Genomic DNA, 23,540 nt, shown 5'->3' with positions numbered 1-23,540 from the left:
TCCAAGCTCATGAGCCTATCTCCCATCCAAATGACAGTTTGTCTAAGGTCATTAATTTGATTAGCCAATTTTTGATCGATACCAGATTGTGAATTCCACGACCTTGTGGAATTCTTTTGCCAATTGTCAACAAAGCTTACTGTCTGAACAGAAGAGTGCAATGCGACTCCTGCCACAGCGGCTGTAGCTGTGACTGCAATCAATCCCATAATCACTGCAATTAAAGTAAAAATGAATCTTTTGGATCTATTTAAAATGCCTTTTAATACTTCAGTCAAAATATGAATGGATGGCGAGGCCTCCCATGGTCGATCCATGGACACAGGGATCCACACACCTTCTCTTGCTCTCACAAGCAGAATATGGTGCTGCCAATCAAAAGTCGAATCAATGCAAGTAAACAATCTGCAATTTTCACATGTTATAGTTTGGGAGTCTGGTTTAATAACTACATTTCCTATGACTAACATATAAGGGGGTTTTACACAACTTAGTAAAGGAACTGTTAGACTGGAATTTAGGTTGATAGAGTAAAATGCTTTATAATCTCTTGTTTCTATAGTTTGGTTCCCAGACCAAATTCTAAGGTGGTGTGAAGCCACAGTAAGCCTCCATAATTCTGGATGTTCAGGACCAAAAACCGGACTTATTATTTTTGGTCTTGGAGTAGAGGTTCCCTCTTTCTTCCCATTTCCAAGGGTAGAAAGACTGAAATTTCTTGTACCTATGTTTGTCTAAATTTTCTGTTAAGTCACTATCAACAGTTGGACTCACTAGTGCACTGGGACAGAATTGAGTTTGTCCTGTGCAATCGTGGTAGAATTGACCTCGAGGTGCCTAATCTATAACAGTTCCAAATGTGTTGTTTTGTAAAATCACAGCACTATCGGCCACACATTCTTCCCAAACTAAATCTTTTGTTTCTATGGAAATCTCCTTGGGGCAAGGTCTTCCTTTTGGCCTAAATTTTAATGATCTTTGATAAGAGAAGTCTTGTAAATAGTTTACCTGTGGTTTGAGTGACATACCGCTTACCATATGATAAGTAAATCTACTGGTGGGATTGAGAGTAGGTACTTCTACCAACCAATTTTGGATAGCAGGCATTAAACATCCTGGTGCTCTCCCGAGACATATAGGAGGATAACGATACCTAATGGAAATATTTATCATCATTCCTTCTTCCTCCGGTTTTGCAGGGCAACGATCATCTGTGGGACCAGCTACCCACACACTATTATTAACATATACTTCAATGGGATTATCCATCCAAGTGACTGCCCGAATTAAGGGCGGGAAAGGCACATAGGCCCAGTAGGTATAATTAGCTGCAGCTGCTCCTGCAGGCATGGGGAGACTTACCACCGTTGATACAACCATTAAAGCTGCAAACAGCATTTTTTCTGAGGTTTGTGTCACCTTTGTGCTAGCTAGGCTTTTTCTAGCTAACAGTGTCAGCTTCTTTAACTGTGCCTAGGTTGGCAGCTCGCCTTCTTGGTGCGTGGTGACTTCATCTGTTTTTCTAATATCACCACTTGATTCATCCTGCGAGTCAATGGTGCCCGATTGCGGTGTTTCGTCTCCGTGGAGGCGCTTTTCTTTGCATCTCTGATGGGTTCATTGTAGAACTTCAAATGTCTAGTGGGTATCCAAACAGGAAGCTGATTTTCTCCTGGTGAAACACAAGGAAAACCTCTTCCCCAGGTTATCACCTTCCCTATCTCCCATGTCCTATTTTTGTTGTCTTTCCACCAAATCAGTTTTCCTTCATGTGGACTGTTCTTTTTACCCGTAAGATGTTGTTCTGCAGAAGTAGTAGCCTGATCTCTATAAATGTTTAAAAAATTTAAAGTATAGAGTGCTAGATTAAGCTGCATCTGAGGAGAGGTACACTCCTTACTGTCTCCCCCTTTTTTTTGTTTAAGTGACTGAGTTTTGAGTGTTCTATTAGTTCTTTCAACTATGGCCTGTCCTTGGGAATTATAAGGAATTCCTGTTGTATGTGTAATATTCCACTGATTTAAGAATTTTTGGAAAGCTTTACTACAATAACCTGGTCATTGTCAGTTTTAATTTTTTCTGGAACTCCATCACAGCAAAACAAGATAATAAATGTTTTTTAACATGGGAAGTACTTTCTCCTGTCTGGCATGTTGCCATATGAAATGTGAATAAGTATCAACTGTTACATGAACATATGATAATTTTCCAAATGAAGGTACTGGGTAACATCCATTTGCCATAATGCGTTAGGACACAGACCTCTGGGATTAACTCCTGCCTCTTGGGTGGGCAGGTGTAGTACTTGACACTGGGTACAATGTTGTACAATATTTTTTGCCTGTTTCCACGTGACATCAAATTTGTTTTTTAACCCTGCTGCATTTACATGAGTCAAAGCATGAAGTTCTTGTGCTTTTATGAATGCAGAGGATACCAGTAAGTCAGCTTTTTCATTTGCTTCAGTTAAAGGTCCTGGTACATTAGTATGTGCTCGAATATGAGTAATATAAAATGGGAAATTCCTTTTTCTTACAGTTTGTTGTAACAAATTGAACAGCTGGTTTAACTGATCATCCATGCTATATTTAATTAGAGCTGTCTCAACATCCCTTGTAGCCTGTACTACATATGCAGAATCTGATATAATATTAACAGGTTGATTAAAATCTTCTAACACTGTAATGACTGCAATCAACTCTGCCCTCTGAGCTGATTGATATTGAGTTTTGATTACTCGCTCCTTTGGCCCTGTGTAAGCCGCTTTTCCATTGCTGGAACCATCAGTAAATACTGTCAGAGCATTTTCTAAAGGTTCATGTCTGGTAATTTTAGGTAAGATCCAAGTAGTCAATTCTAAAAACTGAAAGATTTTTGATTTTGGGTAATGATTATCAATAATTCCTACAAAATCAGCAAGGCCAATTTGCCATGCACCAGAATTGATAAAGGCTTGTTTAACTTGTTCCTTGGTTAAAGGAACAACTATTCTGTCTGGGTCGTTACCACACAATTTTATTATTCGTAATCTTGTCTGACCAATTAATGTAGCTATTTGGTCCAAGTACAATGTAAAAGTCTTAATTGTACTGTGAGGAAGGAATGACCACTCCACAAGATCAGTATTTTGAACAATGATGCCTGTTGGAGAATGTGCAGTGGCAAAAATTAAAAGTTGGAGTGGAGCTAAAGAATCTATTCTATTTATTTGCGCTGACTGAATTTTTTCTTCCACTAATTTAATTTCTTTTGTTGCCTCTGGGGTTAATATTCTTTTACTATTTAAGTCTGGATCTCTCTAAGGATAGAGAACAAATTTGACATGGCATAGGTAGGAATGCCTAGAGTTGGCCGAATCCAATTAATATCACCTAGCAATTTTTGAAAATCATTTAGTGTTTTTAACGTGTCTTTTCTTATTTCTATTTTTTGTGGCTTAATTTTCCTATTTTCTATTTGCATCCCCAAATAATGAAAAGGATCAGAGGTTTGGATCTTATCAGATGCTATTGTTAGTCCTGCGTTGGCAACCTCTGCTTGCAGAAATGTGTAACAGTCAATTAATTTGTCTCTTGTTTCTGCAGCACATAAATATCATCAATATAGTGAATGATATAACAATCTGAAAATTTGTCTCTAACTGGTTGAAGGACTTGACCTACGAAAGTTTGACAAATAGTTGGACTATTAAGCATTCCCTGAGGTAATACTTTCCACTGAAACCTGGTGGCTGGTTCTTTATTATTTATGGCTGGTATAGTAAAGGCAAATTTTTCACAATCTTGTTCTGCCAGAGGAATGGTAAAAAAGCAATCCTTAAGATCAATTATAATTAAAGGCCAGTCTTTTGGGATCATGGCCGGAGAGGGCAATCCAGGTTGGAGAGGCCCCATGGGTTGAATTACAGCGTTTATGGCTCTTAAGTCCATTAACATACGCCATTTGCCTGACTTTTTCTGAATTACAAATACAGGAGGATTCCAGGGTGAGAATGAAGGCTCAATGTGTCCCTTTTCTAATTGTTCCTTTGCTAATAAGTGTAAAGCCTCCAGTTTTTGCTTTGGTAGCGGCCACTGATTTACCCATACCGGTTTTTCTGCTTTCCAAGTTAATGGAATGGGTTTAGGAGGCTCTACAGTGGCCGCCCCTAAAAAGGATACCCTATTCCTTTTCTTTGTAGATTTTTCTTAGTCTCAATTGGGACTTTAATGCCATTTTCATTTTTTCCTAATCCCTTCCCTGGTATATATCCCATCTTAGTCATGATTTTTTGACTCATGGGGCTGTATAATGGAGCGGGCATAATGATTTCTGCACCCCATTGTTGTAACAAATCTCGACCCCATAGACTAACAGGAATTGAAGTAATCATTGGCTGAACAGTGCTTTCTTGATTATCTGGCCCTAAACAATGTAAAATCATTGTACTTTCATACACTTCTGAAGCTGCGCCTACGCCGACAAGTCTTGTTGCAGCCTTTTGTTTAGGCCAATTTTTTGGCCACTGATTTAAAGCAATTACAGAGATATCTGCTCCTGTGTCTACCAACCCTTCAAACTGTTTTCCTTGAATAATGGCCTTACACACAGGTCTGCTCTCAGAGACCAGACTTGCCCAGTATGCAGCCTTTCCTGCCAGATCAGTGCTTCCAAACCCTCCTGTTCTTTTTATCTCACTGTTTCCAATTTTAATATAAGGTAGGAGTAATAATTGAGCGATCCTGTCTCCTGGACTGGCACTCCAAGGAATAGAGGAACTAATAACCAATTGAATTTCGCCTTCATAGTCTGAATTAACCACACCAGTATGAATTTGAACTCCTTTTAGATTTAAACTTGATCTTCCTAAGATTAGTCCTACAGTCCCCTCAGGCAATGGGCTGTATACCCCTGTGGGGATTATTTGTGGAGGCTCCCCTGGAAGCAGAGAGACTGCTTGTAAAGTACACAAATCTACTGCTGCACTGCCACTTGTGGCGGGGGATAATTGCTGTATTGTGATAACTGGCTTAATCCCTGAGACACTTGTGACAGTGGGGGTTGTTGTTCCTGAAAACCCTGAGGAACAAAGGGTTGAATTTGGAACGCCCCAGTTTGTTGCGGGGCCTGAGGCTGGCCCCTCCTCTCGTTTCCGACAGTGGTTGCCCATTTTTATCAAATTTAGAACGACATTGATTACCCCAATGTTTTCCCTTTTTACATCTTGGACATAGGCCAGGTGGCCTTTTATCTGTTGTTGTAGTAGCTTGAGTAGTTACATTTGGCTTATTTGTGACTAGGCAGTTCTTTTTTAGATGACCGATTTGACCACAATTATAACATTTTCCCCCAAATGTTTTCACTTGTCCTCCTAAAGCAACTCCTGTGATTGCCTGAGCCATAAGCATAGCTTTATGCATAGCTCCTCCAATTCCATCGCATGCTTTAACATACTCTGAGATTACATCTGATCCTGCGGGAACCCTTCCTTTTAATGGCTTAATGGCTGATTGACAATCCGGATTGGCGTTTTCATATGCCATCAACTCCACTATGACTTTACGGGCATTCTCATCGGTAATTGACTTTTGAGCAGCATCTTGAAGTCTTGCTACAAAATCAGGGTATGGCTCTTTAGAGCCTTGTCTTATTGCATTAAAGGAAGGGCAGGCGGTTCCTGGGTCTTGGATTTTCTCCCAGGCCCTAAGGCAGATAGCCCTGATTTGCTCAATGGCCTCATTTGGCATTATTGCTTGTTGGTCAACAGTGCTCCAATTTTGACCTATTCCTAATAGTTGATCTGCATCTATGTTAATTGGAGGATTGGCAGTCCTATTTCTTCGGACCTGTACTTGTGCCCCATCAATCCACCAAGTCTTAAATTGTAAAAATTGAGAGGGTGAGAGTGATGATTTTGCCAGAATCTCCCAATCATAAGGAATGAGTCTATGTCCATGAGCAATGGAATCTAACAATGTTCTCATGTAAGGAGAGTTGGGTCCATACTGTTTTACTCCTTCTTTCATCTCTTTTAGCATTTTCATAGAAAAGGACTGATATCTGGCTTCAGCTACGGGAGGCTCTCCCTCTTGGGCCCCTTCTCCAGGTGGTCTTGCTTCTAATATTACTGGGAATTGCCACGCCTCAATATCTCCCTGTTTTCTTGCCTCATCAATAATTTTATGTATTGCACTACCCTGTGTACTAGGCGGTGCTGTAGGATTAAGTCTCATGGTGGGCGGCTGAGGATATGGCACCCTGCCCTGTGGCACTGGAAATGCTCCTGGCTGTCCATACAGATTTTCTGGAGGCTGCGGATACTGCAGTTCAGCTGGCGGCCAGTATTGATAGGCTACTGGCGGCTGGATCTTACTTTCTACCTGCTGATATTGTGGACACTGTATTTGGATTGGCATTGCCGTGACAGAGACTCTATCTTTTTCTACTTGATCTTTTTTTGGAGTTTGTACTTGTTTAACCTGCATTTGAGGTTCTAAGGTTGCAGGCATCTGAGCTGTTGTAAGAGGAGTTGGCCCTCGTGGTTTAGACTCTGATGGCTCTGTCAATTCTGGATCTTTTTCCTCTAATTTTAACGTTTCAGGATATATTACCTCCTGTAATTGATTATTGTCAACATTTTGCGTTGACCGAGCCATTACCGGCTCTGCTACACATTTACAGTGTGAACTTTCTTTTCTTTTCCGGGACTCTATCCCTGCCTCTTTTTCACAATTTACTGCACAGCTTTTAGGGACATCGGAAACTGGAACGCTATCTTCTTCTGTTTGCAGCGGTTCTAAAGCTACTTTAATAATAACCCAATCATTCCATACTGTAAGTGGAATGATTTTACCTTCCCTACTTGCTTGTTTTAATTCTTTGCCAATTTTTTCCCAATCTTTTAGATCTAAAGTTCCCTGTTCTGGAAACCGTGGGCAAAACTGTTCTATTGTTTGAAAGAGTGTATTTAGATTTTTGGTAGACACTTTAACTCCCCCTCTTTTTAAGAGAATTTTTATAAAGCTGCGATAAGAGGCATATTTACTTTTAGTTTGCCCCATTGTTACCCTAGGTTCTTCCGAGCGCACAAGCTTACCGCAAGGCTGACTGTAGACGTACTCGGGAGTCTCTCGTCGACTTGTCCTCAATGACCACGCTCCAGCGTACCTTCACCTTAGAGAAAAGCGCCTCCACGTTGGTCGCCAGATGTAGGGGTGGCCTGCCCCACCACACCTGTGGGTGCTTCTCGTTAGGTGGGACGAAAGACTTGAGAAAAGGAATAAGACACAGAGACAAAGTGTAGAGAAGGAAAAGCGGGGCCCAGGGGACCGGTGCTGTGCTTACAGAGGACCCACACCGGCACCGGCCTCTGAGTTCCCTTAGTATTTATTCATGATTATCTTTACCATCACCCGTGCTGTGCTTTGAAATGTATATGCGAACATCTCCATAAACCTTTTAGCAGTATTGCTTCAGCAAGCCCCACCTTATTCCTAAAGGCGGTTTTCTCCTTTATCTTTAAACAAAGCACATTCTGCACCGCCCAAAATCCTTTTAACCTTAAGTCACCACAGCACATGTCTCTTGCAAGGACAAGGTTGGGGGTAGGGTCACAGATTAACAGCATCTCAAATACAGAACTGAATGGAGTCTCTTATGTCTACTTCCTTCTATATAGACACAGTAACAGGCTGATCTCTCTTTCTTTTCCCCACACTGCGTGTTCCCCTAGTCTTGTCCAACTGTATCTGCTACCATTCCTGAGTGGAAGGTAAAAAAAAAAAAAAAAGGCAGCGCGAGTTGAAGATGGGAAAGAAGTGACCCAAGGTAACAAAGGATGTATGTAGAAGGCAGATACGTCTCATCCTCATAGCGACTAAGATTAATGGGCATTGAGTGTCAGGAGCCCTGCCTTGGGAAGAACTCTGAGACTGGCTCCAGAATTCTGTAAATCCAATCAAGAGTGTTGCAATCAGTTAGCAATGTCTGCCTCAGGCAAGGGAGAAGAAACTATGGTCTGTATGTCATATCTAATATTCTCGCTTATATCTAAGGTACCCTCTGCTGTGAGACGTGCAATCAACTCGATGAAGCTTTTTAGGAAAAAGTCTATTGTTAAATCAAGTTTAACCTAAAGCTGCCTCCTTACATATTTTAGGGTCAGCCTAAAGGTTTCTCTGCACACCGTGAACTATAACAAGTAGAGATGTAAACAGACTGTAGCCTACACTTGTGCAGATCAACGAGTTTTGGCCAATCAAATGTGGCCAACTGTTTGACCCATGTTCAAACAGGGCAAATGCTGAGCTATAACCAACCCAGCTGTTTCTGTCCCTCACTTCTGTTCTCTGTGCATCACTTTCCTTTTTCTGTCCATAAATCTTTTTCCACCACATGGCTGCGCTGGAGTCTCTGAGTCTACTCTGGCTCAGGAGGCTGCCCAATTCAAAGTCATTCATTGCTCAATTAAACTCTTTCAAATCTAATTCTGCTGAAGTTTTTCTTTTGCCACTCTATTAATGCTAGATGTTGACTATTGAATGGATCCAGGTTTCAGGAACTTACAAAATGTGTGTGTGTTTGAAAGAAGGAAATCATTACTTGCTATCCCTTCTCTATCAAAATCTACTTGAGCTTTTCAACTAAAAATTCAATGAGTATTCTTTGGGGTATAAATAAATGTGCTGAATCTACCTGGGCTTTTCCCAGTCTGTGGCTTCTTGTTTCTATGTGTGATGCGAAAAGGGAGCTGTGGAAATGGGGCAGAGATTCTTCCAGGTGTTGGGAAGGCTTCCAATGCTCAGCACGTAGTAGGTGCTCAGCAAATGTTTGTTGAATGAATTTTCAATGATGACCTCAGTTTCTGCAAAACTTTGCATGATTCATCAATGCTGTTACCTTAGCTGAGTTTAAATGTAGTGTTTTATCTCCTGTCATATATAGTTTTCTCTCTTTTTCTGTGAGTAGACACCATGATAATCAATCGGGATAACCCACGAGGACGTTGTTTCATTCTTTCTGAGTGAGGGGATGGGGCTGATGGAGGAAGCCAGGGAGGGGTTTGCCTGCTGATTTCTTCCCGCTTTTGTGTTTGTGTTTGCCGTCTGCCTCTCCCTCACATTTCCCTCAGTGTGTTCCTATCCTTGGATCCCTAATCCTACAGCCCAGGACTTTCTACAACGGCACTACTGACATTTTGGATGGGATAATTCTTTGCTGTGGGGGACTGTCCTGTGTGCTGTGACATTTAGCAATATCCCTGGCCTCTACCCACTGGATACCAGAGGCACCCCCCACCCCCAGCCGTGACAACCAAAAATGTCTCAAGACACACCACCCAGGTGAGAACCACTGCTTAGCCTGCCCGGGGAACATGGCTGGTTCCTTCTTTCTGAACAGTTTCAGAAGGAACATCAAGTCCACAACAAGCCTTCTGACTTCATGGTCCATACCAGTGTCAGGCCCGCCATCCTGTCAACCCTCCAGGCTCGTGTCTCCAAGGAGCTCTCTGATCGTTCCCTGGTGTCTCTCTCGTTTGTTTTCTGCCCCTCTCCCCTGGGCTATGAGCGCCACAAGGAGTTTTTTTCTATTTTGATTATCTCTCTATCCCTGGGGCCCAGAAGTGCCTGGCACTCAATAGGTTCTCCAGTGGATGAAGGTGAGGATGAGGTGACTAGGGGAACCTCCCTTTGGAGTGACGCCTCCATGCCATGAAATTGCCAGTCCTGGGAGGTATTGAGGAAGAGCTCTCCAGGCAGAAGGCACAGCCACTGCACAGCTCTCAGACAGGAACAGGCTTGCCTTGTGGAAGGCTGCTGGAGAGGAGAGGGGAGCGGGATTGGAGAAGGGTGCTCCAAGAGCCAGAAGAGCTAGTCAGGAGGCCACAGTGAGGGGTGCAAACTCAGTTCCAGGAGCGACTACAAGCCCTCTGGAAACCTCCCAGATGTCCCAAGGTCCACCCCTGGCCCCCGCTCACTCTCCTCTCCCCTTGTCACCAAGCCTCACTCTGGGAGGGCTGGGGAGGATTCCTAAATCTGGTCTGAACTCTTGAGGCTGAAGCCAGAGCTGACGTGGCCCCCAAGTCATATCTCAGGGTGGGAGAGAGTCCTTCCATCAAGGAGGCAATGCTACTAGGGCAGCTCAGCTCTCAGCCCACCCCTCTAACCCTCATGGGCAGGCCCTCAATCAGAAACCACAAATTCCAGGCCTAGGCGGAGAAGGCCTGGGATCCTCCACTTCTGGCTCCTCCCGGAAGTCAGCTTAAAGAAATGATGCGGAGGAATGATCATTGAAGAGACTCATCATTCCTGGTCAAACCATGCTAGAGGTCAGGGGTTTGCTAACTCAGCCTTGTCACAGGGGCCTTCCCTTCTACCTCAGTGCTGCGACAGAGCTGGTGTTGAAGGTTTTTAATGAAAAAGCTACATTTCTGCACTTAAAATGGAGATGATCAAGCCACTCAGTATCTCCGGTGTAAGAAGACATTTGGCAATAGTAACAGCTAAGTTTTTTTAATATTTACCGTAACTCATTTTACCCATTTCCTGCCTAGAAAAAAAAAAAGTGCAGCTCACAGCCAGCACTCATTTCTTGGGGCAAACAGGAAGTGCGTTAATCTTAACAACAACCCTATAAGGTGCATAGTTTTATTATCATCCCCATTTTACAGATGGGGAAACTGAGGCAGTGAAGTTTAGTAATTTTCCCAGATTCACTAAAATTTCTAAGATATGTTTAACAAAGAAATCCACCCTTTAACTCTTAAATAATATCCTCTCTTTAAAATTAATGCTAGAATATGGTGCAATATCTTTTTAATTGAGTATATCTTTTGCCCCAGTAATTCTACCACTAGGAACTGAGCCTAAGGAGGTGTAAATTTTTAGCTAGAAGGATGCAGTATTATTTCGTATGTGGAACTCAATGAGAATCTCCACTAAGAGGAGTTATTGAAATAAACTGTAATGCGTCCATATAAAAGTAACTGTTCAAAATGACATCTGTTTGTATGTACCAACATATAAAGACATCTCAATTATATATTTTAACAGGAAAGTCCAGAATAATCACATTTTTTGTAAGCAGTCATTTTATCTGAGGACTGGGATTTCTATTGACTTTTAATTTCTTATTTTCACATGTCTATGGTCTCTAATTTTTCTACAATGAACATGTACTACATTTATAATAAGAAAGAAACTCAATAAAAGTTATTGAATAAAAGAATAAGCAGCCAGAAATCTGTCTCTCCTGGGGAATTAGTGAGCCTCTTCCTCCCTCAGAGTACAGGCTATGGCTGCTTTGCTGGAACCTTCCATTTTTCTCAAATGCTCCACTCTCTGCCAATGGGAGACGGGGTCTATTTTCTCCTGGTCCCTTCTGCATGAGGCCACCTTGGCAGAAGTCACCGCCCCTCCCAAGGCATCTGACCCTGCAAAACCCTCTTGTCGTCTGGGTTCCGGTAAACTCCCCATTCCCCGTTTTTTTGTGGGTATAAGATAGTAAAAGCTCTGCTGCCCTGGCCCCTGGTTTTAAACACCTGGTCCTGGTGTTTTCTCTATACTCCACTGACACCTTGATCATGAGTCAAATCACCTGAACATAGAGTAGCATCTGCTTCCTGTTGAGAATCTAACGAATATATTTACCTGATTTGCTCTCTCTTCCTAAGTCCTAATTTCCTAAAATAAAATAACTCTCCAATTCGCCTGTCCACCTTGCCCTTCTCTCCTCATACCCAGTCTTGCCCACTAGACGTCTTTGTTTGGACAACCAGGCAGCTTGTAAGCCTCCTGATGCCTACCACAGGAGTCTTACTTTCTGCTGCCAAGTTAAATTCTCTCTTCCATGAGCACCGCTCTTTCACTTTCCACCCACTCCAAACCTGAAAATCACCTTTCTCTGCCCCTCCTTTAATTTTTTACATCTCATTCGGTGCCCAAAGCTTCTGAAATCAACCTCAGTAATGTTTCTTCCAAATAACCCCTTCCCAGCCTGGCTCGGTGGCTCAGGCCTGTAATCCCAGCATTTGAGGAGGCCGAGGTGGGTGGATCACTTGAGGTCAGGAGTTCAAGACCAGCCTGACCAACATGGAGAAACCCTGTCTCTACTAAAAATACAAAATTTAGCTTGGGCAGAGTGGCATGCACCTGTAATACCAGCTACTGGGGAGGCTGAGGCAGAAGAATTGCTTGAACCCAGGAGGTGGATGTTGCAGAGCTGAGACTGCACCACTGCACTCCAGCTTGAGCTACAAAGTGAGACTCTGTCTCAAAAAACAAAACAAATAACCCCTTCCCATCATTTCTCCAGCCCTTGCCTTCTCAAGTCCTCCTCACTGGGCCCCCTTGGCTCCCTGCTTCCCCCTCAGTCTGTTATGTGTGACTTCTGGGTAAAGGTTCTCAAAATACAATTCAGATCCTATCCAGTCCCCTACTCAAAACCGTGCCCATGGGATCAAAACCAAACTCTGCAACCTTCCATTCAGAGCTTTAAGAGGACTTTTCAGCCTGATGTCTCCTCCTCGCTACTAATACCCTTCCCTCCAATCAAATTGATCCATTGTACCTACAAAAATCGCGTCCCACCTCTGAGCCTTTGTTCACACTGGGTCCTCTGCTGGGTCACCGTCCCTCCACATTTCCAGGTGTCCCTCAAGACTACTCAGCAGCAGCTATCCATACAAGTTCCTCAACCCTGGCTTTCTTGCCCACAAGTAACCAGTTCATCCTCCCCAGTCATATAGCCCTCTATTTACATTTCTTTTCTGGAAGCTATCATTTTTCATGTGCCATTTGAGTGAGTGTCCTGGCTAAGATGATATTTTCTTTGAGGGCAGTAACCTTTCTTATATGTCTCTGTATCCCATGAACTTAGCGAAAAACAAGGGACAGAACAGGTGCAAAGTCTACTTGGTTAGTGAATTTCACAGATCTTCCTAAAGTGTAAACGTCGTTGTCCAGGTGAATGGAAGAAGAGAGCTGAGACAGAGGGGACAGACAGAGTCAGTGTCCAGTGCTGACCTCTGAAATGGAAAAACATGGCCAGTCCTTAGGAGGCTGCAGAAGCCAAGACCCCGGCGAGGTTTGGGGCTTCCACAGCAGAGGAGGAGCTGTGGACCACGGCAGGACCCTGATGCCATCAGCAGGGGAGGAAGTAATCAGAGAGGTGGTGGAAGGAAGCCAAGAGAAGTCAAACACCAAATATTCCCTCCCTGTCCAATGCTGTGACCTGCATAAGCCACCACTCCCCCGGTCTAGCCTCTACCCATGGAAGAAGGAAGAAGATAGAACTGGATTTGAATATAATTCTAAAATAACCAAATTTATCTGAAAATGACTAGGCTGAGTTTTCTGCTTCAACCAGAAATGGAGCTTGGAGTCAGAAATTAAGTGACATTATAGAAGAGAAAGTCACCATCTTCCATCTCTGAGTCGTATGATCATTTTAGACATAGAATTGTGCACTTACAATGTACCAAGTGCTTAATATATGTGATCTCATTTCACCAGGGAAACTGTATCATGTATTGCTTTAACTGAAAAAATTCTGCAACTGAAGGAGGTGCTGTTAATAATTGCACTGGGACACAGGCCTGAGCAGGCCATGATTTACGGCTGTCCTACATCTGACCCTCACAGCGTCCATGGGAGAAGGCAGCATGTTTATGCCCCCTGACAGCTGGGGAAACCAACACTTAAAGTGATTAAGTCACAAGTCCAAAATAAATGACGGAGCTGCAGTTCAAGTTCAGGTGGTCATTTACCAAAGGCCATGCTCTTTCCACTTTGCATGGGACTATGACCACTGGCTCTACCCAACTTCCCAGTGCGACCCTTCCCCACCCACTGTCTCTCTTCTCTGGCCAACAGAAACACGATATAGACCACATATGTAACATTACATTTTTTCATAGCCACATTGAAAAGAAAAAGGAACCAGGTAAAATCCATTTTAATATGATATTTTATTTAACCCAATACAGTTGAGGCTTGAACAACACAGGTTTGAACTGTGTGGGTCTTTTGTGCAGCCTCTGCCACCCCTTACACGTGGCTTTTGTGCAGCCTCTGCCACCCCTGAGACAGCAGGACCAGCCCCTAGTCTGCCACCCCTGAGATAGCAGGACCAGCCCCTCCTCTTCCGCCTCCTCCTCAGCCCACTCTACATGAAAACAAAGAGGATGATGATCTTTTGATGATCCACTTTCACTTAATAAATAGTAAATATATGGTCTCTTCTTTATGACTTCTCGCAATAACATTTTCTTTTCTCTAGCCTCATTTACTGTAAGAATACAGCATATTCCCAGCTACTCAGGAAGCTGAGGCAAGAGAATCGCTCGAAACTGGGAGGCCAAGGTTACAGTGAGCCGAAATCACACCATTGCACTCCAGCCTGGGCAACAAGAGCGAAACTCCATCTCAAAAAAAAGAAAAAAAAAGAATACAGCATATACTGCATATAACATATAAAATATGTGTTAATCAACTGTTTATGGTATGGGTAAGTCTTCCAGTCAACAGCAAGCTATTAGGAGTTAAGTTTCCGGGGAATCAAAGGTTATACACAGAATTTTGACGGCATGGTGGTTGGCACTCCTAACTCCCACATCGTTCAGGGTCAACTGTATATTCAACATAGTATTCAAAATGTAATCCATAGGAAATAGTCATGAAATAACTGTGTCTTCTTCTTCTCCCCCCAACCCCACTTCTTTGTATTCAGTCTTCGAAGTCAGTGGGTATTTTAACCTTACAGCATATCTCAATTCGGATTACTCACACTCTAAGGACTCAATAGCCACGTATGGCTGGGGTCTGCCGGCTGGACAGCGAGGTCTAGCCCTGATCTGAGGAGGAGCCATTTGATTGGGTTGTTGGTACACTGCCATCTGGTGGACAGATGTTCCTCGCTTGAAAAACCACCGCGAAGGAAAGTATCAGCGTCCGGGACAATAGCACAGTGGGCCTCAGGATCAGCCCCCCAGAAAGAGCTTGGGGTTGGAGGGGGTGTTGTTGCTGAGGATGTCCCCAGAGAAGATGTCCAGCCATGGAGCAAACTCAAGTCACTTACGATGTCGGCAAACCTTGGCCGTGGTGCGCTCTTGTTTCCTGGTTGCAAAAGGATTTGGCAGAAAATGGTAACTCTTTTTCAGAAGGCATGTTTAAAGCAGCTCTTTAAAAAGCAGGAGTTTCTTTCACACCCAGTTTCGCCATGTGATTGTGTGAAGGGCTTCTCCTCAGAAATTATGTGGACTCTTTTTTAATTCATAGTTAAAACGTTTCTTCTGTCTTGACCCATTATGGCTGCTATAACAAAATATCATAAGCTGGCCTTATACACCACAGAAATTTATTTCTCACATTTGAGAAGGCTGGGAAATCCATGATTAAGAGTTGGTGTCTGGTGGGAGCCTACTTTCTGGTTCACTGATGGCATCTTCTTGCTGTGTCTTCACCGGGGGGTAGGGACAAGGCAGCTCTCTGCAGCCTCTTTTCTTTTTCTTTTCTTTTCTTTTTTTTTTTTGAGACGGAGTCTCCCTCTGTCGCCCAGGCTGGAGTGCAGTGGCGCAATCTCGGCTCACTGCAAGCTCTGCCTCCCGAGTTCACGCCATTCTCCTGCCTCAGCCTCTCCGAGTAGCTGGGACTACAGGCGCCCGCCACCACGCCTGGCTAATTTTTTTGTATTTTTAGTAGAGGCGGGGTTTCACCGTGGTCTCGATCTCCTGACCTCGTGATCCGCCCGCCTCGGCCTCCCAAAGTGCTGGGATTACAAGCGTGAGCCACCGCGCCCGGCTCTGCAGCCGCTTTTCTAAGGGCACTAGACCTATTTGTGATGGTTCCAGCCTCATGACCTAATCATCTCCCAAAGGCCCCACCTCCCAACACCATCACCTTGATGATTAGGTTTCAATATATGAATCTGGGAGAGGACAGAAACATTGAGACCATAGCGTCTGCCAAGTTGTGTCTTCCTCACTCAAATTGGGTGGGTGTGGTTATTCCAGAGTTTCAGTGAACCGAGACGTATTTTTCCAACGTGAATAATTGATTAAGAACACTTGATTAGGGTCAATGTTATTCTGGACTTCTGAATCACTCCCACATTTGGAGGGGAAATTTAAACACAACTTTATGTGAACAAAATGATGTGTCTGCATCTCTCCAGGAAGAAGTGTTTGGAGCTGAGATGACTTGGCAGGGAGAAGAATCCATTGGGACATTCAATAACTTGGCATTGAGAGTGTTTTCGGCACCATGCTGTCCTCGGAATAGTGTTAGAATTTATGTAAACACAGATGTGACTTGTGCCTTGAAGGAGAATACAGTCTTCCCAGGAGAGACATGCAAAACCATCATAGATAAACAGCAAGAAAACAGCATCAAGGATGTACGTGCACAGGGCAGAATGTAAACTGGATGTAAAACAATGCATTTGAGAGCAGTGAGAAAGGAACTTGGTTCTGGTCTCAACTCTGCCACCCACAGCTGTGTGACTATATCTCTGTCACACTGCCTCTCAGGTCTTCAACTTTATCGTCTCATACTGAGCAAGAGATAGTCTGGACAGTTTATGCTTCTAGAATGGGGAGACAAGAAGAAAAGAAAGATAGATACCCAAGGACTTCAGTGACTGGCTCAGGAAGAGTTACTCAACAGCCAGGGGGCCAGCATGAGACCAGGGGCAAGAAGCTGGGACTTGGAACAGGAAGGAAAGGTGCTCAGCTGGCTAACCTAGAGGAAAGTGATTGGCTGGAGTGTCTGGTTTATCTGTTTCAGGGATGGTTAGAGATTGCCCTGTTAATAGGCAAAAATTGTTGCCTTAAAAAATCTAGAATCTAAAGGGGTCTTTGACATAATCCAGAATAACAAGTCCCAGAGATTATTTTACAGAATGTTAGTACCTCATGATGTTAATAGATATATAACAAAACAGACTTCTTTGCCACAAGACTTCTCAGAACCTTTAACAGTTTATGATTTTCCCAAAGGACAGAGAGTATGCAGCATTGCCCAGACTTGTTTAACTGTGAACACCTGTTATCCTGGGGCAGGCGGATTGCTTGAGTCCAGGACTTAGAGTCTAGCCTGGGCAACATGACGAAACCCTACCTCTACCAAAAATACAAAAATTAGCTGGGCATGCTGGCACGTGCCTGTAGTCCCAGCTGCTCAGGAGGTTGAGGTGGGAGGATTGCTTGAGCCCAGGAGGTGGAGGCTGCAGTGAGCTGTGATCACACCACTCCACTCCAGCCTGGATGACAGAGCACGACCCTGTCTCAGACAAACAAACTTCAGTGACTGGCTCTTAAAACAAACAAAAACCTCACAGAACCCTCACTGCTCTAGTCCTGACTTTTTTAGATAGGGAAACTGAAAAGGTAAGAGGCAAGTCCAAATTTCACAAAGATAGTGGCAGAGCCAAGACTGGATTTTTGGTCTTTTGACTCCAATACCCAGTGAATTTCTTTTTCTTTCTTGTTTTTTTTTTTTTTTTTCAATTCCTATTATACACTATTTAAGACACACAGATAAAAAAGACTACTACAAGATATCCATGCACCACCACCTAGTGTAAGAATTAAAACATCACCAACACAATAAAACCCCCTTGTGTACCTCTCTCCATTTGTCTCCCAAAGAGAACCCATATCCTGAATTTGGAGATATAATACATGAAAATTCTGGTGGAATTTCAAATAAGTCATATTGTCTTTAGAGGATCTTCTTAGCATCTCCCATGATTTCTAAGTTGTGATGGTCTTAGAATTCAAAACAAAACCAAAAACTCCACTTGGCCCAGAAGAGCAAAGATTAAAAGCCATCTTCAAAGATCCCCAGCTTGGCTACCTGCAGCTTACAGCACACTGGAAACATTTTATGAATCGGTGAACTTTTTCATTCTCATATGGGCTCTTCAGATGGTTTATTAATTCTGTTAGATGCGGGGGTGCGTCTGGCTTTATTCTGTGTGGAATTTTTGGATGAATTCACTGCCTCACCCCTCCCCTCCGCAGGCCAGATGGGGAGCCGGTGCCGTATAAATGTTTAATTGTGGCTCAGTAAAAATATTTGCTTTCAGTAGCTGGAAGCTACCGAACGGAGGTAGGGCTGTCTACTAGAGTTGCCAGACTTCATTCTAATGAGAACAGAAATAAAGGCTGATTAAATCAAATTCCCCATAGTGTAGAACCACTTAAATAAATGTTTCATATTGTTTGCATGATGATTTTAAAATGTAACAGCTGCTTATGTAACCATTAGGCTGGACATAAATCATTCATCGCCATCACTGCCGTCAAAGCAGCAATGGCTCTTTTGCTTCTGCTGCTGACATTTCCATTACTAGGGAGCTTCTCAGATGTGCTGTTGGGTTCCCCGCCCTTATCCAAGTGCGAGGTAGCAGGAGACCGAGGGAGGGGACGAGGAATGAAGAGCAGGCATGAAGCTGCCATTTATCGAAGGCCTACTTTGCACATGTCCCACTGGGCGGGCCTTGTCACATTTCATCCTACCCACAAGGAGGCATTACTGTTCCCCTTTTATAGATAGGGATGCTGAGGCCTATGGAAATGAAGTGAGCTGCCCCCAGAGTAGGGAATACAGCCCGTATGCGAACTCAGGTGTGTCTGAGCCTTGGCAGCTCACACAAGGCTGCCCAAGAACAAAGGGTGCATCCCATCCCGAGGCTCCACACACCTCAGGCCTTTTAGCAGTGATGAGAGCAGTGAAGACCAGACCAAGACTCAGAACACTGCAGAATCCTTTGGGCTGGGGCTAGGGGAGGGGCAGGGTAGATACTAATCCAAAGGATTTGGACTCTTTTTCCTAGTCCAAATCCCCATCGTCTCTCCCCTGTTCACCGGGACAGCCTCCTTCTGACTCCCCTGCCTCCATTCTTGCCCATCTCAATCCATCATTCACCCAGTAGCCTGAGCGATCTTTTAAAAGTAGAAGTCAGATTATGTCATTCTCCTGCTCAAAAGCCTCCAGTGGCTTCCCACCACTCTTAGAATAAAGCCCAACCTCCCACCATGGCCCTCAAGGCCTTTTATGATATGACCCCTGCCAACATTTGCTCATTCGTTCCTACCCCACTCCTTTATCTGGGCATCTTCGCTTCTTTCTGGTCTTCAGACACAATAAGCTCATGCCTACCTAAGGACTTTTGCACATGCTGGAACCATCCTCCTCAGACCCTTCCCATGACTAGCTTCAACCTGTCATTCAGACCTCAGCTCCAAGTCACTTCCCCAGAAAGGCCCTCCCTGCACCCTGGATTGAAAACAGCCCTCCCCTGCGCACACTCCACACCATAGCTCTGTTTCATTTACTTTACGGCACTGAACACTGTCTCTATTTCTTATTTGCTATTTTCCTATCCCACTATAATGTAAGCTCCATGACAGATATCTGGGCGGTTCTCCACTGCTTCCCCAGCCCTAGAATGGTGACTGTAATGTAGTAAGTGTTCAATAACTATTAACTAAATGAACGAATTAACTTGTCTCATTCTTTTCCCCTCCATCCAAGTTGGGTGAACCCTGACCTGTCCCCTAGAAAGAGACAATTTGATTCTGAAAACTAATTCTTACCTCCAGGCTCAGGCCCCATGCAGGAGCCTTTCTCCAGGTGGCCTGGCCATGCAGGTGATGGCAGTCATGGGGTGAGACAGAGAGCTGCTGGACAAAAGCCAGGAGGCCCTTTGGGGTTCCCTGCATTCATAGGAAGGAGGATCCCTTGGATCCATGCCCCCAACTCTGCAAAGCTGAGTCTAAAGGATACACAGAACACAAGACATCCTTCTGTTGCCACCAAAGCTTCTGACACCCAATTTTGGCTGGGGAGAGACTTGGGCACAGTTCTTGAATTGGCTGCAACTCCACCCTCCCTCCTGCAAGTGCCTCTTCCTCTGCCACGGAGGCCTCTGTGCCATGAAGAGGACCACCAGACCTCTCGGGGTGAAGGCTCTGGGTGTCAGTCCCCTACGCCCTAGCAAGATCTAGAAGGCAGGAGCCACCTTCCCGCAGGCAGGCAAGGTCCTGGAAATACAAGGTTGTCTGTGGCACTGGTCCGTTGACCATCCTACTGCTTCCTGGTGACAGAAAATGTTGCGGTGGTGGCAGCCATGGGGACAGCTTCCTGGTTCCTGAATTGCAGCACTGATCCGTGGTGTGCTCTGGGACTCAGGCATTTTCTCAGCAGCTTTTGAGGTAGTGGCCCCGGGCAGGTCAGTTCGGCAGTGGCCTGGGGGTCATTCCTGGAGGCCCAGCCTGGTGGCCACTTCTCCAGCCCTTCCCGTGATTTGGAAGCGACTGATTTCTTGCAGTAAGTCCCTTCCTCCTCGAACCACTGACTGATGCAGAGCTCCTCCATGGTAGGGACTGATTCTCTTAGGCCCCTGTATCCTCAGGCCTAGCACGCTTGGGAAAATGTTTGCTAATGCTTTGTGACTCAAAAGGAATCATACACGCACACACAGTTTTTAATATTATCAGTCATATCAGCCCCCTGAGGCAGCTGCTCTGTTCCAGACAAACCCTGTTAATAACATTCTTATCCTCTTTGTTTCATTTTCCAGCTGAATTTGGAAGCCTGACCTTGTCTTGCTTTGCCTCCTACTGAGAGTTAATACCGGGACATACTGAAAGATGAAGGCTTGAGTCACAAAGTCACAGGGATAAATCCTAGATCCGGCAGTTACTGCCTGCATGACACTAAGCAAATTAGTTGCCACTGGGACTCAGTTTTACCAGTCTGCAAAATGGAGCTATCAGCTGCATCTAGCACTAGGGGCGCTGTGAGCATGGAGGGCAGTCTGCACGTAGATGCTTAACACAGTGCCTGTGCTTGCAGGTGCTTGGTAAATGGCAATTGCTGTCAGCATTGTCTGATTTACCTGAAGGAACAGTTCACACTCCACCCAGATTTTCACTGCAGCAGCCAAGAAAGAACTTCTGGGAAAGCATCTGCTTCCAGCCAACTCCCAGGAGGGGTTGGTAGAGGGTGGAGCCGAGAGCCCGCCTCCCCTACCAGCCTGCAGAAAGAAAGCCATGTTTTGGCCTCAGGGAGGAGAAACCCAGATAAAAACCACCCCATGTGCAGCCTTTGCGCAGCCACAGGACCAGCTCCACAGGGAGAGGGAAGAGGCCTCCTTTCAGGGGTGGGGAGCTGAGGGCAAGACAGACATTTTCTGACTCAGCTCAAGGAGGGCTGGAGCAGGGGCCGCAGGTTCCCTGCTTTCTGCTACAACACAGGGTAGGGGAGAGTCATGGCCTCCCAGAGCTTCTGCAGGTTCACCTGCAAAACGGAGATAATAACATCCTCCTCTCCAAGTCATGGCCTTAAAGAGGTGCTGAGAGTCACTAGTTAGACAGACCCAAGGCAGCTGTTTCTGGTGCATTAGGACTATCGGCCAGAATCCCTGCATTCCCAGCCCCTCCTGCAGCCTCCAGTGACCAGGAGAGAAAGGCGTAAGGTGTAAGACTCTGAGCCAGGTTCTGGCAGCTTATGGCCACCCTTTTCTTGTGTCTGGACAGGAGCACTATAGCTACAACCATCTCATCTAATCCTCACTGCTGCCCTATGAGGCGGGCATTCTTATTTCCCCAGTTTTGAGATAGGCACAGAAAGGGAAGCGACTTCCCAGGTTCACGCCGCCAGTAAGTGGTAGTACTAGGCCCTGACAAGCACAGCCTGCCATGGGGAAGAGAATTCATCCCCAGCTCAGAACCCCTGCATCCTCACCCAGGGGTTCCCAGCCAATGCAAACAGGGACATGACCAGTTTCCACTGGTCCCCTGTGCCAGGTCTCCACCTTGTGGGCCTGCTGCTGGGCCCCAGGACTGCTCCCAGGCTGCACCTGTGGGGTCTGCCACCTCCCCGACTTCCTCTTGAGAAGCTGCTCCCACCCCCTCACCTTCCTCTCAAGGGAAAGTGTGCTGCTAGGCAGCTGGAGCCAGATGGCCCAGAGACAACTCTTCCCATCGCACTCCCTGCAGCATCTGAGTCCAACCCCCAACCCCAGGGCTGGCAAGCTGCCCAGAACTTCCCAGAGGAGGCCTACGGGTTAACTTCACATTTAGTATTTTCAGCATATGGTAGAAAGAAAATAGTTTTGTTAGATGTACAAGTGTGATTTCCCCTTTCCAGAATGCCTTCCTCTCTCCTCCGCGTGATGAGCTCCTATTCATACTTCAAAACCATGCTCAACTATTCCCTGCCCACCCGTTTCCTTCCACTCCTCCCCTTCTAATGTGGGTGTGTCCCAGGGACAACATCTGTGTTCCTCAGTGAAGTTGAGAGAAGCCTAAATTTGCTCTACATAAGAAAAAAGAATAAGGAGGTAAACGGGAAATGGGAGGAGGCTGGGAAACGCAGGGTTGGTGGAAGGACTTGTGGGGATGCTGTGGCAGCCACGTGAGGGTAAGGAACGTGAGAGCCAGGGCAGCCATGCTTAAGGGGCTTTGCCACAGTGCGAAAGATAGGATACAAGGCCCTCTTCAGTCTCTCCATGAAAACCACAGTGAAAGTACACATTACTCACCCACGCTTTGGAGCTAGACTTGGGCTTAATGCTGTCTTTTTTTTTTTTTTTTTTTTATTAAAACAATATTCCAGGCTGATGGAATTTAGCAACAAGGAAGAGAATATCTGACATAAACCTAGCCTAAGCCTTGATATTTATCATCTTATATAGCAAGAGATCAGCGTGTTGAGAACTTTAGGGCAGCTCCGTTATGTCCAGGCTCTGGGCGGTTTCTGGGATTCTGTCTGCCGTCCCATCAATACTCACGGGGTGGCTGTGTCTGCTACAGACATCACAGCCTCATGAAACCACCTACACTAAAGCCAGTAGGAAGAAAGGTGTGTGTCGCCTTCACCTTCCCACCCTTTATAGGGGAGGAAAATATTTGCCAGGTGACCCACCTTCCCTTCTCAATGCCCCTTTGATCATAGTCTAGTTCTATGTCCCTGCCCAGCTGTGAGTGGTGCTAGGAAAGAAGGCATCTGGGCTTTGACAGTCTGCTGTGGGGGCTACAAAGAAGGACGTGAGAGGTCTGCCCTCTGCTTGTACTCCTCTGCTGAGGGAGAACTTGCTGCTTCTGGATACCACCCTTTCCCATCATACGATAGCCTGAAGTGTTAAGAATTTTTCCCATTGGATCATTTGAACCCGGGAGGCAGAGGTTGCAGTGAGCCGAGATCGCGCCATTGCACTCCAGCCTGGGCAACAGACTGAGACTCCATCTCAAAAAACAAACAAAATTGACTGTCTCCCATTGAGCCCAAGGTGCTTTCCTGGTAACTTCTCTTTGACCCAGTCCTGCCTCCTGCATCTTCCTTCAGCAACCCTGTTCTCCACATCAGCCACCAGAGGGAACATCTTAAAACACAGGGCTAGACTGGGCATGCCATTGTCTCTGCTAAACCCCTCAGTGAGTCCCCAGTGTCTACAAGATAAAATCCAAGCTCCACGGCATTGGAGGCTCACCCCCATCCTACTTCAGCCTAGTCTCTCTTCCTTATTCTTCCTCCACATATATATATTCTCATACC

The 23,540-nt window shown here is 45.1% G+C and overlaps 1 protein-coding gene and 1 long non-coding RNA gene across 2 annotated transcripts in view; both read left to right on the top strand.

Moving 5' to 3' along the window:
- Positions 1 to 17,021, top strand: part of LOC115837739 — a 71,204-nt gene extending 54,183 nt beyond the window's left edge. Inside the window, exon 3 of the long non-coding RNA XR_004032799.1 lies at positions 16,150 to 17,021. This is a non-coding gene — a long non-coding RNA (uncharacterized LOC115837739). The remainder of the gene's footprint in view (positions 1 to 16,149) is intronic.
- KCNIP1 (potassium voltage-gated channel interacting protein 1) overlaps positions 1 to 23,540 on the top strand; it is a 422,776-nt gene that overhangs the window by 89,718 nt on the left and 309,518 nt on the right. The window lies entirely within an intron of this gene.

Source organism: Nomascus leucogenys, chromosome 2 (assembly GCF_006542625.1).
Source record: "Nomascus leucogenys isolate Asia chromosome 2, Asia_NLE_v1, whole genome shotgun sequence".
Classification (NCBI taxonomy): Eukaryota; Metazoa; Chordata; class Mammalia; order Primates; family Hylobatidae; genus Nomascus; species Nomascus leucogenys.
The sequence above is the reverse complement of the archived record's forward strand: the minus strand, read 5'-3'. Positions and strand labels throughout refer to the sequence as shown.